Source organism: Cicer arietinum, chromosome 5 (assembly GCF_000331145.2).
Source record: "Cicer arietinum cultivar CDC Frontier isolate Library 1 chromosome 5, Cicar.CDCFrontier_v2.0, whole genome shotgun sequence".
Classification (NCBI taxonomy): domain Eukaryota; kingdom Viridiplantae; phylum Streptophyta; class Magnoliopsida; order Fabales; family Fabaceae; genus Cicer; species Cicer arietinum.
In genome coordinates this window covers 41,450,308-41,464,765 of record NC_021164.2, presented here as the reverse complement: position 1 = coordinate 41,464,765, position 14,458 = coordinate 41,450,308, and positions in this window count along the sequence as shown.

The following is a 14,458-nucleotide window of genomic DNA, read 5'->3' as shown; positions in this document are numbered from 1 at the left end:
TATATATATTGTTAATTTGAAAAAAATTTATTATTTTTTAAAAAATTGTCTTAAGAAAGTCGCCATTACAAAGGCGACTTTTATATGCGAATAAAAATAAAGTATTTTAAAATATAGTTTTAAAAATGGAGTAGTTTAATATATATTTTTTTGAAATATAGGTTATTAGAAAGAAAAAAAATACAATTTTTGTGAGCTCGTGTCTTATCAAGATAACTCATAAAAAATTTGATAATTCAAAGAGCATCTGACATTCTTATATTATAGATTTAATTATACTTTTAGTACTTCTATTATTATCAATGCACGAAATAGATTCCTTATTTTAAAAGTCGACACTTTTAGTCCCTTAACGGTTTGACATATTTTTAATGACATAAGAAATAATTATATGATATAGAAACATTTAGATGTATTAATTATTCATATGTCATTAATTAAATTAAAAATATAAAAAAGATTATGAAGTTGAAATCTAACTTTTTACGGTGTTTTACTATAGTTTCATAAGTGTTAATTATTCTACATGGTCTATCATGAGTCAAGTTATTTAATGTATCCCACATAATCATTTTTTTAGTTCAAAAATAAGAGGGAGATATCAATATTGTCGAGTTTAAAAATAGGAGGAGCAATTTTGTGAATTAGTACAAATATGGGACTACTAAAACTATAATTAAAAATATATTATAAATAAATTCGTTAATTCTCATTTGTGAAATAGAATGGAGGGTCAATCACATTTGGAAATAATAACAAAGCTCAAATCAAAGGTAAATATATTATAGGTAAAAAAACTCTGTGAAAGTTAAAGATGTTCAATATGTAGAATATTTGAAGCATAATTTACTTAGTATTAGTCAATTATGTGACAATGATTTTGAAGTTATTTTTAAATTTAATTTATGTGAAGTAAAACAACCTTTACCTAACAAAAAATTATTTTATTTTGGTTAAGAAAAAAGAACTTGTATGTTTTATACTTAGATGAATTACTAATTGAAGCTTATTTTATAACTGTTGAAAAAGACAAATGAATTTGGCATAAAAGGATTGGTCTTGTTAGTATCAAAATAATTTTAAGGTTATCAAAACTTGACCTAGTAAGAGATCTTCCAATAATCCATTTTGACAAAGACAATATGTGAAGCTTGTGTCAAGGATAAACAAGTGAACGAGTAATTTTCAATCTATAAACACAATTCCAACTAAAAGACTTCTTGAACTACTTCACATTTGAAGATGCAGGAAAACACAAGAAAGTGCAGTTTGAATTGTATCTTTTCTATTTCTGAAAGATACTTCAAAAGCATAACCAAAAAGTATGTTATATATTAAATTATTCAACTTATGATTAAAACAAGTTTAGAGACAAAAAGTTAGAAATATAGAGAACATAGATAAGAGAAACATAGAGATAAAGGGAACACATGTATTTTTGTACTAGTTCACAATAAACTATTGATACATCTAGTCCTCCCCTTACAAAGAGATATTGCGGAAGTATTGTTTAGCATACAAGTATTGTTTACTCTGCCTCTTACGACTTTGATTATTCTTCTCTAGCCTCTCAAAGATGTCACTGTTAGAACCATTCCTCAACATTCGAGAAGTCTGCCTTCGAGGTTCATAAGTGTTGTTGTACCTCTTCAGGCAACTCTTAAGGATGAGAGAATTGTTATCACTATTGGGCTAATTTACATCAGATCTAATTTGTGTTTGAGTTGACACAAAGTTTGTTTATGCGATTCTAACTCTTCACACAAAATGATTTGATCCACTAATCACCAACAATATGACATTAAACACCTTCTTGTGAAACTAAATGTGTTCAAGTCTTCTCAACCTTCTAGCATAGTACGGTCAAGTTGTTGAGGGCAACAACAATTACTAGGTCAAGTTACAACAATGTTTAAGATGGTTTTATGATAAACTCTCGCTCGAGAGTGTTTACAAAGATTGCTCTCATAAAGTACTTTAGGTTTCTCGGTAGTTAAAGCTAATACAAGAGTTTTCAAAAGTTCGTGTCTATGACAACAAATATTTTTCTCTTGTTTTTGTTTTTGCTTCTCTATCTTAGTGACAAATACAAATCATTTTATAGAGAAGATTTGAGTCCATTAGAGTTTTTGACCGTTGTGATTGCATGAAATCATCATATGAAATAATAACTCGTATCAAATGTTCAAAGATCTTGAATCTGCATCAAAAACTTGTCCAAATTTGTCTTCACAATTGATTCAATGTATCTTGATAAAAATGATAGGAAGACTACAGGATGATACTATCGGAAGATGTCATGCACTTCTTCTATCAGAGGATAAGACTACTATGATGTGCATATGATGTATGAATGTGGACTTTATCATGTGTATGAATGTGCATATGATGTATGAATGTGGACTTTATTAAATAGTCAATTTGTATACCAAGGTTATCAAATCCAAAATCATCAGAGTGACATTGTATTGACATATTCAGCACATGTGCATTGACATCGCGATTATCGGGGTTAGTTATAGATCTTTTAGATCAATTCCTTGATTTTCTTGTTTATCTCATCGTTTCATCAGAGGGGGGAACATAAAGACTTTAAAGTATATGACAAGGATTTGCACACTTAAACAAATTTATTAACACAATAAATTGTTCGTACAAAATAATTTTTGTTATCATCAAAATAATTAAGGGATATTGTTCTTCAAACCAACTTGGTTCTTACAATCTCTCATTTTTTATGATGACAAATATCTATTTTTGTAAATAATTTTTCGTTATAATAATGTGATAAATGTGGAGCTGTTCAAATTAGAGCAACAAAGCTCCTTTGAATATGAGCAACTTTTCCAGAAAAACAATAGAGGACAAAATTTTGACAAGGAGGATTGTCTAAAAGATAAGAAATTGTTCTCTAAAAGTATCAAAACATATACCACTCTTTGGTCATCGGACAAAAAAAGTTCTACAAAGACGTATAACACTCACACACAAGGATATAAGAGTTAGCAACATGAAAATAAATTTTCTTTAAGGAGTTACAAGTAGAAAGTACAGTGAAAACCAATACACAAAAGGAAGAAAAAAAAAGGTAAACTACAGAGTGAAATTGCTCAATCTAGCTAACATCAGTTATAAGATATTCTAAATGGACTTCTGGTTCTTAGTTGTTTGTTCCATAAACGCCTCAATTTTAGCTTCCATTCGATCAAAGTCTTCTTTTTTTACAAATTGAGATGGGTCAAGTGCATGTGATGAAGGAATTGCAGAAGGGTCTTCAAAGGTAAACTCTATAGAACCTAAATCAATAATAAAAGGAACATCTAAGGGAGGTAACTCATTATGTGGAATGTTTAGAGGAAACTTCAACGGTGCAAAGGGAGCAACCACTGGTGATTCTAGATGAACATGGCTCAACTGAAACTTATCTTCACTCGATGGAACTTCTAATGTAGTAGTCAATTGCTTCATGGCCTGGTCTCCGTGAAATTTTTGAAAATGCAAGACTCAAAGGTAGATGACCTATCAGTTTTTCTGAACGCGTTTGAGTTCTTAGCGACCAGATGCATTCCATGCTTCGTGTTTTCCCTAATTTAGGTTGCGACAAAGGAAAAAACAATGTCCCACTATTTCAAGACTTCATCAAGATCCAAAATATGAACATTTAAATTCCTAATCTTGTTAATTTTAGTTGTGAAATAGTTCATGAAAGAGTCAAGTTCATGAAAAAGATGACAAATCTTCAGAGGATGAATCTGATCAAGTCAGAAACAATCAAGATAAGTCAGAAGGAAGATCTGGATGGAAGTATAAGTTATCTCATCCCAAAATTCCAATCAGTGGTACTCTCATCAATTGAGCCTACCTCTATTGATGAAACATTGGCAAATGATGAATGCATTCTCGCAATGCTTGAAGAGTTGAATGAATTTAAGAGGAATGATGTTTGTGATATAGTACCTAGACCAAAGAAAAAAATTATGGGAACCAAGTGGGTTTTCAGAAACAAGCTTAATGAAAAAGGTGAAATGGTGAGAAACAAGGTAAGACTTGTCGCACAATGCTACAGTCAGCTAGAAGGCATGGATTACACTGATACATTTGCTCCATTGGCCAGGTTACTTTCTTTTGCTGCAAAAAATAACATTACCTTATTTCAAATGGATATTAAAAGTGCTTTTCTAAATGGTTATAAAAGTGAAGAAGTTAATGTTAAACAACCCCTAGGTTTTGAAAGTTCTGAATTTCCAAATTATGATTTTAAACTTAGGAAATCTTTGTATGGTCTAAAACAAGCACATAGGGCATGGTATGATAGACTTAGTAAAGTGAAAAAGGTATATACATTCATCAAACTAAATATACAAAATAGCTTCTCAAGAACATTAAGATGAGTGATTGCAAACATATGGCTACACAATTGTACCCTACTTGTTCACTTAAAAAAGAGGATTCAGGCCAAATAGTTGACCAGAAAACCTATAGATAAATGATAGGATCCATACTTTACCTTACCACTTCCAGACCTGACAACATGTTTAGTGTATGTGTATGAGCAAAATTTCAAGTTGACTCTAAGAAATCACATTTAACTACTGTTAAAAGAATCCTTAGATACCTAAATAGCACTACCAACCTTACCTTGTTTTACAAGAAATCTCTTGAGTAAAAACTAAGTGGATATTGTGATTCTTTTACCATTTCTACTAACACCATAAATCATAGATGCATACTTTCTTCTTTACATAAAATAAGCTAAAAATTATTAGAATATTTTTTCATGCTTATCAGAATTACATATGGTATTTTCAACATGGATATCTTTCAAGGTTTTGTCTTTAAGTTCAGCAATATCCGTTTTCATATTTGTATTTTCTGTTTTAAGTTAAATAGTATCAATATCCAAAGTTGCATTTTCTGTTTTAAATTCAGAACTTTGATTCTTTAAGACATTAAATTTCAGTTAGGTTTGCATTTTCTTTCATAAGTGCTTTAAGTTTTAAAGATAATTTGTGATTCTTATTTAAAATATCATTTATAACAGTAATTAAATCGGACTAAGTTAAGTCAGAAAATACCTAAATTTCTTCATTTGTTTATTCACTTCCAAATTCAGAATCTTTGTTGGATCCGTCAAAGTTAAATATATTAAATTTCTTCATCATTTATAACAGAGTTGGCATGAACCATCAAAGTTAAATATGTTTGCTCTTCATCATCAGATGATTCATCATAATCATCCTATGTGGCCATCATACTCTTCTTCTTGAGTATGGAATATTTCCTCTGGTGTTTCCCTTTCTCCAGATTTGGACAGTTTGACTTGATATGTCCAAGTTTATTCCATCCATAGCAAATAATTCATTTGTTATCAAATTTTTCATCCATTCCTCTACTTGACTATCTGGAATCTTTTTGAGTTGAGGGCAGGATTTTCTCTTACTGTGCCACATCTTCTGAACTTTTTTGCTTATAAACCTCAGTTCCTCTTCCTCTAAGTCTTCATTATGATCATTTGAATCATCATCCTTCAATTCTAATGTTGCCTTCAGAACTTTCTTCTGCTTGAATTTCAAAGCCAAGGTAAGTTGCTTCTCCTTGGGCTCATCCTCTGCAGGCTCAATTTCATGTGATATGAGAGAACTGATTAATTCTTCTAGCTTAAGAGTATTCTAATCCTTTGCTTCTTGAATGCCATTGATCTTAGGTCTCCATTTTATTTTTAGACTCCTTAGTATCTTCTTCACGCGATTAGTAGTAGTATAACTCTTTTCAAGTACCTTTAATCCCGAGACCAGAGTCTGGAATCTAGAAAACATTGTTTCAATATCTTCACCTTCTTCCATCTTGAACAACTCATACTTTTGTATTAGGAGGTTGGCATTTTCTTCTTGAACTTGCTTGCTTCCTTCAGGATTCAGATTTAGAGTATTATAAATACTTTTTTATGTCTCTTTGTTGGTGCACTTTTCAAACTCTTTGAAAGTGATTACATTTATCATGAATGTTTTGGACTTAATATGCATTGTGTACATCTTCTTTTGATCAGTATTCATCTCCTTTCTTGGAGTTTCAATACCATCAGTATTCTTCGGAGCAATATAACCATCTTCCACCAAGTGCCAAAGTTCATGATCTTTTGAAATATAGAAACTTCTCAATGTGTCCTTCCAATACTTAAACTATTCATCATCAAACATAGGTGGTCTATTGAAGTTTCTTCCAATAGCTTCTTCACTGAATCCAAACATATTGAACCTTTGGATCTTTTCTCAAACACTGTAAAATGCTCAACATTAAGACCGAGCTCTAATGCCAATTAAAGGTGCAAACGTGAGAAGATGGTTGAATTGTGTTTACTAAAGTTGATAACTTTTTGATAATTTATATTTAAATAAAAAAACTAATTCGATTTTGGTGACTTACTTGGTGTAGAAGAAATCACATTTAGAGGCAGGAAGCAATGAAAGCATAAATAATTTAACACGTAGATTTATCTTGGTTCACCGCTAACTTGGTTACATCCATTCCCCTCATTCAAAAGGCTTTGATCCACTAATTCAAACACCCTGAATTACAAAGCACATGATCCTCCAAGTTAGTCTTCCCAAACAGCCTAACAACCCCAAACTTTTGAGGAACTAACCACATTGACCCTACAAGCCAAGTCTTCTCCTAACAACCTGACAACCCCGGATTGAAGAAGGAACTAAACCATTATCGGGTTGGATGCAAAAGATTTGGAACTTGAGTAGTTGCTTCTAACAAAACTCATAATAATAACAACTCTCATACTCTAAGAAAAGAACACTCAAAATATGTCTAACTTGAACATGTGTTTCTCTCTTTGAACTGTAATACTACTCTTTTTTGTTTTTCTCTGATTTTCTTCTTCGGCCTTGAGTTTCTATTTATAGTTAAAAGTTGGGCTTCAATTTAGTCCTTGTTTAATTCGGAATTGTATTTTGTTCAGATTACGTTTGTAAATTCGTCAAATTAATTATGTTCCTTTTTTTTTTGTTTAGATTGAGATTGTAAATTCTTCACATTGACTTTGTTCGTATTTTGTTTAGATTGCGTTTGTAAATTCTTCAGATTAATTTTGTTCATATTTTGTTGTAGATAAATCTTGATCAAATCTTCTACAAATCTTGACCATATCTTCTTTCATACTCTTTGAAGTCAAATATATTGTTCTCATAAAATACATTTGTTATCATAAAAACTCTAAGTATAAAATGAGTTTGATTCCAACACTAAAACCATACAATATAATGCTTTGTATCTATATTTTTATATTATTTAGGCTAGGTTATTTTTAAATTTAGACAATTCTACGTAACATTCTTATAATGTTTCAATTTCTCTCCCAATTCACTTTTGCATATTCATATAATAATGGGTTAAAATATATTTTTAGTCTTTAAAATTTCAACTTTTCAATTTTAATCATTGAACAATAAAAATATAATTTTTAGTCCATACAAAATTATTATGGATGTAGTTTTAGTTTGTACTGTCAAGTCAACATATATTTTTGAATGAATTTTTGCAAGTTAAAAAATTATGCACGTAGTTTTCATCCCAACTTAAAATATTGTAAATTTTTGTGGAGTAACGTTTTATAATGTTCTTAACATGTTTACAAAATATCATTAAGATTTAAACTTGACAGGAAAGTAAACATATTTCGTTTCAACCGGGACTAAAACTACTAGCTGAATAATTTTGTATGGAATAAAAGTTTTATTTTTATGCAAATATGATTGGTTATTTAAAAATATCTTCATTCTTTATATAAAAAATTTAGGGTGAAGGGATGATATATTAGTCTAAGATTGAAAATATCTTTGAGGTAAAAGAACACTTACAAAGTAAATCCTAAAACTCCAAAAATTGAGGCATGTCTTTTATCGGTAGATCAAACTCTTAAGAGTTAGAATATCTTCATTTTTATATATCAGTCACATTCATTGAGACACTATTATTCCTCATTTGTATGAAAAAAATAACATAAGTGTACTTCATATAAATTAAATAATTAATATGTGTTTATTAGTCATTAATATTAACATGCAACAAAACACACATACATTTTTTATGTAGATTAGAATTGGTACAAAGATCTTACCAAGTGGTTTCTTTAACAAAGTAGCAAAATAAAAAGGAAAAAGAAAAACAAAACTTGAATTAGATTGAGAAGATGGACAATGTGCCACAACCATGGATGATTGATAAACTAATGAGGACTCACCACAGTGGTATAGAAGTCAATGATAAACTTCAAACAAGTTTTAATTCAAAAACACAAAGAAGAGATGTAACTCACTCAACATTCTCATTAAGACACAATTATAATTCATTTCAAACATCGAACATGAGAGTCTTACAAATGTATTTTAAGAAAGACTTTCCATATTCCCAAAATGAGCTAAAAGTCAATTCTATATATCACTATTGAGTTTACGTAATTGAACTAAAATTATTATAATTTAAATTAAACACAAATAAAACTAAAAATTATTATAAAGTTTTGATTTGAAATATACTTTGTTTTGCGTCCTAATTAGTTCATTTTAGATTTTCACAATATTTATACTCCATCTGAAATAAAATATAAGTAAAAAATTGATGTATCTAATATTAATTTAAGACTAAATACATCAGTTTTTCAATTACCATTTTTGCTTATATTTTATTCCAAAGTAGCACTAATTAAATCAGAGTTCACTTAGAAAATGTTTTGCCACCAATTTTATTTTTTTTTAGAAATAATATACATTTTTAATAATACAATAATAATAATAATAATAATTTTAAAAAGAAATTACACATTTTTAAAATATATACCCAATAATATCTACAAGATTAAAATTTTCAGTTAACCAATCGATTATAAGAATGTGTTCCAAATTCTTATAACCACATAAATAATAAACAAAACAATAGATTTATAATTTGAAATTTGTGGTGTTGTGCTGGACATGAGTTCTTGAAAACACTGAGGAGTTTTTAATTATTATTTTTTTAATTTATCAAAATAACAAATTTCTCAGTTATTTTTAATCAATATATCATCTATTTTTAAAAAAGTTAACCACTCCACTTTAAAAAAAAAAAATCAAATTATCCTTTTTTTTTTGGGAAGTAGCATCTCAGTGGAACCATGTATTATGTGTTATTTTTATTTTATTTTAACATTTGAATAATTGTTAATTTCATTAATAAAAAATAATTAAAATATTTTAAAAATAAAATTATATTAATAAAATAAGTTTATTTTGTTAACAACTCTCTCTTATATATATTCTGATCTAATAAATAAAAAATAAAATCAAAATATAATAATAAAATCAAACAAAATATCAAAGTTAATGTGGTTGAGTAGTTGTGCCAAAATAAATAATGTGTTATATTATTTTAACAATTCACTCCTATTTTTTCGTCGAATATAATAAATAATAATAATAATAATAATAATAATAATAATAATAATAATAATAATAAAGAAGTTATATCAACTTAGGACTCGTACATTTATTATTATTATTTTTATTATTTATTTGATCAGGAGAACAATTAGAAGTAAGTCGTTAACAAAATAGAATTAAGTTGTTAATGTATATGCAAAATAGGAGTGACATGTTATTTTTTTTTATTACATTAACACTATTTTATTATTATTATTATTATTATTATTATTATTATTATTATTTATATTTTTTATTTGATTGAAGAAAAAATAAGGAGTTGTTAAAAAACAGAATTGTGTTGTTTTTTTATCTATAAAATATGAGAGACACTTTATTTGTTTTGACACTTGAGTTTGATGTATTTTTTTTTATTAAATGTATTTTGTTTGATTTTATTATTATTTTTTTATTATATTTTCAATATTTTATTTTTATATTTTTTTATTTAATAGATGAAAATAAAATTAGGAAAGAGTTGTTAACAAAATAAAATTGTGTTGCTATTTTATTTTATCTGCAACACATTAGGGTTACGTAATTTGTTTTGACACAACTAATCAACCGCATTAATTTTGATATAAATTTAATTTAATGTATTTTATTTAATTTTATTAATATAAATTTTTTTTAAGTATTTTAATTTTTTTATTAATTAAATTAACAATTATTCAAATGTTAAAATGGAAAAACAAAAAAATAACAATTAACTTTTAAATAAAAAAAAATATATTGATAAAAAAAAACAAATTTCTCAATCAAATCATAAATAAAATAAGTTTAAATTTGTGAAGCTCTTTCTCGTGGACATTATTTGTTTTAGAATATACAATTCATTGAAGAAACATACTTAGGTTTTTCAATGAAAGTATAAACTCTCTAAATCATTATGTTTGTGATTAAATATAATAATTACAATAAAAAAAGTATTTTATCATTGCAGGAAAAAAATTATGATAAGAAATAATCAATAAACATTAACTAATACGAATTCTTTTTTGCGAACATAAATATTAATATAAAAAATATTACACCTTTTCTTTTTTGACCATGTTATCATTAGCTACAACTTGATAATTTAAAATTTGTAATTCTCCCATCAAAGTCGTATTCTCTAAGTTGTAATTCAAAATTTAAATAAGTCATCCGTTGCAATTGGTTTTCTAAAATATCTTCATATACATAAAAAACCAATTGGTAAATTAAATATTTTAAATTGGAGAATTGGATAATTTAAATCTTCATAAATATTTTCATATATGTAAAAACCCAATTGGTGAATTAAATATTAAATATTTTCATTTGCACTCTATATCTCATAATTTGGCTTCTTAACTTTTTTTTTAAGCAATTTGACTTCTTAATTTGGAATCAGTATACGGATTTTTTTTATTGAAACATCCTCCTTTTATAAAAAAGATAATTAAATTGTCCTACTTTAAAAAAAAATACTAAATTTATTTATTATTTTAAATTTCCTCTTTTTAAATTGTCATCTTATATATGCGACTATGTAATAAGTTTAACTTATTTTTTTATTTTTTTATTTAAATAATTATTAGTTTAATTAATAAAAAATAATTAAAATATTTTAAAATACAAAATTATATTAATTAAAAAAAGAGAAAAGTAAGTAATGCTGTAAATGTGACGACATGATGTTTGCGTGTATTTTTTCTGGTAAGTGTTGTTTGTTGCGTGTTACCAATGTTCATTACTACACATGTCTAATATTGAAACTGAATAAAACGTCTCGTTCACCCACTACATAATTTATAATTTTTCTTTTTAATTAGACTTTTCAATTATTATTATTATGTACACTAATTTTAAAACATATTTAAGACAATAGAAAATCTATTAATAGTTTTTCTAAAACAACCAATATTAATGTTAGAATTATGTTGGGTAATAATCAAACATCTACTTCCCTATCATCCTCGTTAATTCATTAATTCCAGCTAACTTTATTTAATTATTAATTATAATGAAATTGTTATTATGATTTATTTGATACTTGTATTTATATTAATAAAAAAGTGATCAAACATTAGTTAAAGACATTTAATTTTGATTTGTCAAAGAAAGAAAAAAAAAAGAACAAATAATTTTAATTTGTTCCTCTTGTTGTCAAATTATTGCTCGAGACTATCTAGTTCATCAGACATTAATTGGTTCACACCATAAGAACCAAGAGCAGATCAACAATACTAAAATCTCCACTTAGATTAACGTTAGCTAGCTTATATGCACACCAATTAGTCTCACGATATATGTGATTAACCACACAGCTTTATTCCTTGCGATCCACGAGAGAAATGACTTCTTGAAGAAGAGGCATAAGATAGACACTACTTGTTTTCCTTGACCGAATCATGTCGACTACAGTAAGAGAGTCTACTTCCACCAAAATTGTAGTCAAACCTAAATTGCAAGCCATTTAGAGACCATAAACTAGTCCTCAAAGCTTATCTAACATAAAGGTAGCTCAACCGAGATTACAAAAGAAATCGCGAATATAAACTCCTATAAGGTCTCTGATAAGCCCTCCACAAGCAACAAAGTTTCTTATGTTGTGATAAGAACCATCAATATTAAGTTTGAAAGAATTAGCATCAAGAGGATACCATTTAACATTAGTCTCCCTCTTGCGACCCTCTATAAAGGAAGGATGGCAAAGATAAAGATGTTGATGAATGGAGGAAATTTGTCTATTAAAAGTTTTTAAAAATTTCTCAAGATTAAGTTGTATTCCTGAGAAAACTAATTGGTTTATGGCCATCCACAACATATTTACAATGATTCCAAACACCATAGGCCAATGGTTTCTGATCGAACCAACATCAATTAACGTAAGATTAAAATAAATCCATTGATAAAGCTCAAGGCTAAAAAATGACTTCCATTATTCATCATCCACAATATTAAAGTTCTCCAAAATATTATGTGTCATATCACAATCTTTAAGAACATGCATAATAGTTTCCAGGGCTTGGGGACCATTTGACACAAACATCACTATCTGACATACCTCAATAATTTCTTTCAACGTTAGAAGTTTAAGTTTTCCATATGAAAGCTTCCAAACAAAGGTACGAATTATGGGAGGTCAATTCCATTTCCACACTAGGTTGAAATTAGGGGACTCATAATTACTAGAGTCCTCTATTGAAAAAGCTTGGTATGCAGATTTAATAGTTAAAAACCATCATTAGAAAATTTTTATATAAGGAAATCATCATGACCTACAAGAAAAGGCTTAAAACTTGCAGTTTGTGTGCATATGTTATTAGGAAGTGTCTGATTGATAATGGACCAGTTCCAACCATCCTCAACAATATAATTACGAACATAAAAGTTCACAACATATGGACAGATGACTATTACACGATCACATAATTTACCAACTCTACAGATACAATCATCAAGCCAAAATCTAATAAATTGACCATTTCTTATAATTCAAAAAGTACAATTTTCCACTTTATGTCAATATTTGGCAATTCCTCACCAAATATGATAAGCTTTGGACCAATAATGAATGTGCAACATACTCAAATTACCACAATTATACTTTGAGCACGATTCGAACCTAGAGGGCATAATAATTGATAATCGTATCCCACCCCAACTTCATCATATATCTGGCGTTAACCATTCTAAGCTACAAAAACCAATATCCTTCTTTTCTTTTAGAGTGTAAATAGTATACCCATAAACAAGATGACATTTCTTACTATTTGTAGTAAAGCCTCAAATAAAGTTTCTACACAGCCTCCCAACCTCATCACACACTGAAACATTGATAAAAGTATATTGCATGAGGTAGTTAGGATACTTCCCAAGGTCATTACTAGCATCGATATTCAAAATAGTACTAATTGAATCAACCACGACTTGAGAATTAGCTTTCCACCCCAATAATTGAATCAAAATAGTACGGCTAATCATAGACAAAGAATTAGCTTTCCACCCCAGTAGTTTATTCTTAACTTTATCAACAATAAAAGCATAAAAATATTTTTCTTTTCTACTAGTAATAACAAGGATACCAAGATACTTCCCAAGGTCATTACTAGCATCGATATTCAAAATAATACTAATTAAATCAACCATGACTTATGAGCACTAACTTATTACCCGAAGTGAGAGCTAAAAGTATCAAGGATATCCTTCGTTGTTTTTGCTTGATCAATTGAGGCCTCAGTTATTAGGATAATATCATCAACAAACATCAAATGGGAGACTGAGTGGCCAGACCTTCTGAACTTGATGAATTTCCGCGTGCAAGTTGTAATGGCTAAGACACTCTATTGCAATGACAAACAAATATGAAGATGTCATATCACTTTCTAAGTCCACAAGTATGAGTAAACTCTTTAGAAGGTCCACATTGCCAATTAATATTACCAATAGTACTTTCTCATGAAGGATGTGGTATTATCAATAATACTCTTTATAAAAAATGCTTTGATATAGGGAATTGATTTTAGACATAATATTTTTAAGCCTATTAAAAATAGTATTGGCTAAGAGTTTATAAATAACATTGCATAGTGCTATGGGTCTAAAATCTAATGCCTTAGAAGGATCCTCGCCTTTAGGGATAAGAGTGAATTGAGTACTACTAACCTTATTGATAGATGTGAGATTCATGAACACCTCATTTGCAAAAGCAAATATAGAATTGTTGATGTTATAAATCACAATTGATTTGTTTATTAATTGTTTATATTACTCACTTTATTATTTAAAGTGAGTTGTTCATTTTAAATGAACCTAATCATTTTTCAAGATAATAATGTCCACAATCGATAACAAAAAATGAACCTTGTCCATTGAAATATTTTACTACTCCATCCCAAAATATAAGCATATACGATTCAAATAAAATTGATTTACTTGGTCTTTGATTAACTTTTACTTATATTGAATGGAGGAAAGATATATATATATATATATATATATATATATATATATATATATATATA